Source organism: Clupea harengus, chromosome 23, assembly GCF_900700415.2.
Source record: "Clupea harengus chromosome 23, Ch_v2.0.2, whole genome shotgun sequence".
NCBI classification, from domain to species: Eukaryota; Metazoa; Chordata; class Actinopteri; order Clupeiformes; family Clupeidae; genus Clupea; species Clupea harengus.
In genome coordinates this window covers 25282245-25284744 of record NC_045174.1, presented here as the reverse complement: position 1 = coordinate 25284744, position 2500 = coordinate 25282245, and the positions used below count along the sequence as shown (strand labels likewise).

The 2500-nt window shown below is 40.7% G+C and overlaps 1 protein-coding gene across 1 annotated transcript in view; it reads right to left on the bottom strand.

Moving 5' to 3' along the window:
- LOC105893499 (cytochrome P450 2K3-like) overlaps window positions 1–1557 on the bottom strand; it is a 9481-nt gene extending 7924 nt beyond the window's left edge. The window contains exon 1 of the mRNA XM_042703240.1: window positions 1203–1557. The gene's annotated coding sequence lies outside the window, so the exon portion shown is untranslated. The remainder of the gene's footprint in view (window positions 1–1202) is intronic.
- Window positions 1558–2500: the final 943 nt, after the last annotated feature.

The following is a 2500-nucleotide window of genomic DNA, read 5'->3' as shown; positions in this document are numbered from 1 at the left end:
TGCATCAACTAAACACAGATCTGATGGGGTAGGGCACGGTAGACCTATCGTTGACATATATCACAATGGGTCACAGCAATACCACATGGCTAAGTGTTTACGTAATCTTTCAATCGATACAATTAATTGATTTCATATTTAGAATACAGTACTACCTTAATACGTGTATGCAGTATGTGAATGAGTAAACATACTATCTCTTATATAAAACACGCTGCCTCAGAAAAGCCCACAGTATCCTCAGAGACTCAACACACCCTGGTTACCACCTATTTGAACTGTTGCCCTCAGGGAGACGCTTTAGGACCATCATAGCAAAAACAGACAGGCTGAGAAACAGCTTCTATCCCAGAGCCATCATAGCACTTAACAATGCACAAAACTGACCTGTATTTGTCTCTCTGTTGTGTTATATGTCTTGCGTTTTTATAGTGTAAATATATATATATATATATGTTCAATCTATATTTTTATTGTTTTTGTGTCTGAGAGCTGCTACCTCAATTTCGTTGTACTTGTGCAATGACAAATAAATATATTCTATTCTATTCTTCTCTTCCTTCTTACGTCTCTTTGTTTATTCTCTCCTTTCTTCTCTTCCTTTCCCGTCCTCCTTCGCCCTCTCCTCAGCCCCTCTCTCTCCACACACACACACACACACACACACACCTCTCTCTCCCCTAACACACGGCCCCACCGGAGCTGTTCCATGGTTTCGGCGTTTGTATTGAATACGTTTTAAAATGTTGAGTAACCGCATTGTCGCAAACGTGTAGTTAGCCTACATACTGTGTAGCAAACGTGTAGTGATACATGTTTACACAGGATATATGCTATCGTATTTTTTTTTCAGGTTTAATCACGTTGTCTGCTGAAATCTTTGAGCCCGTCTGTATTTCCCATCGCGGCGTTCTTCTTCTCTGTTTACAGTAGCGCGCGAGGTCGGCGTGTTTTTAGCGTTACTGAGGTAAACTGACGTAGGCGATGGACGCGGCAGATAAAGGTAAACTTTAAAGAGTCAAGTCATTTTATATATATATACTGTACATATAGCACATTTCAAAAGAACAGAAGTTGCACCAAAGTGCTTTCCAGTCAGGGTTAATCAATGTACAATAAAAGATAAACAAGAACAAAATGAGAGATTAAAAAAGAGATTTAAAAAACTTAAAGAGCACGGAAGTTCAGGCACGCAGACATACTCAACTGTTTCTCCTGCCGGTCTCAGTCTCAGTCTCACAGCGGTTGCTCCTGAAGCCTAGTGTGTGTGTGTGTGTGTGTGTGTTTGTGTGTGTGTGTGTGTGTGTCTGTCTCACAGCAGTTGCTCCTGAAGCCCGGATTGTTTTTCCATATTAAATCTTATCTCTGAAACGATCCTTTGTGAATTCTGAATTCCAAAACCAAACTGATTAAAATCTCAAAACGTGATTTTTTTTCGAGATCACGGCAGGTTCTGTAGAGGTTTTCTTAGGAAATAACTGCTATAAGCCCTGTGTGTGTGTTAGCCCTTGGCAAAGTGGCAAAGCCCTCCCTTTCCTCACAGTCTGATTCCTGCTGACTTGTAGACTTCCTCTGTGTGTGTGTGTGTGTGTGTGTGTGTGTGTCTGTGTGTGTGTGTGAGTGTGTTTGTGTGTGTGTGTGTGAGTGTGTGTGTGTGTGTGCGTGAGTGTGTGTGTGTGTGTGAGTGTTTGTGTGTGCGTGAGTGTGTGGGTGTGTGTGTGTGTGTGTGTGTGTGAGTGTTTGTGTGTGCGTGAGTGTGTGGGTGTGTGTGTGTGGGTGTGTGAGTGTGTGTGTGTGTGTGTGTGTGTGTGTGTGAGTGTGTGAGTGAGTGTGTGAGTGTGTGTGGACTCTGGATCGTGTTGACTGATCCACGTGTTTCCACCCTCTGCCCTTTCATTGGTCGAGAGGGAGAAGGGTGATAACGTGTGTGGTGCATTAAAGGAGCTGTTAAGTCAAATTACTCTGTGTGTGTGAGTGTGTGCGTGTGTGTGTGTGTCTGTCTGTCTGTGTGTTTAGCATTCGAATCAGCATATTTTACCTGTAGAGGGTGGACACACACACACACACACACACAAACAGAATCATATGTTGGCACTCTGAGATTCTTTTGAATGAAGAGTGCATTACAGACAGGCACGTGCACAGACATTTTGGGGGGCAGGTGCTCAAACCAAAAAAAAGGGCACCCATCGCCAAAATTATTTATGAAATTAAAAATAATAATAATAATATATAAATAAATAAAAAACACAGTAGGATATTTTCAACTTATATATTTATTTTTTGTTAACAAACTAACTCAAATTATCAAATTGAATAAATAAATGAACAACAGGCAAAACAGACAAAACAAGGCCATATTGTATAACCAAATAATATGTTAAATAATCAAAAAATATTCTAACTTAAAACTTATCAAAGCTCTGCTCTGGATAAATTAAAGGGTTTTCACAGGAGCATCCTACTTGGTGCCATCTCTTGGAAGATTTTGTATTTCCCT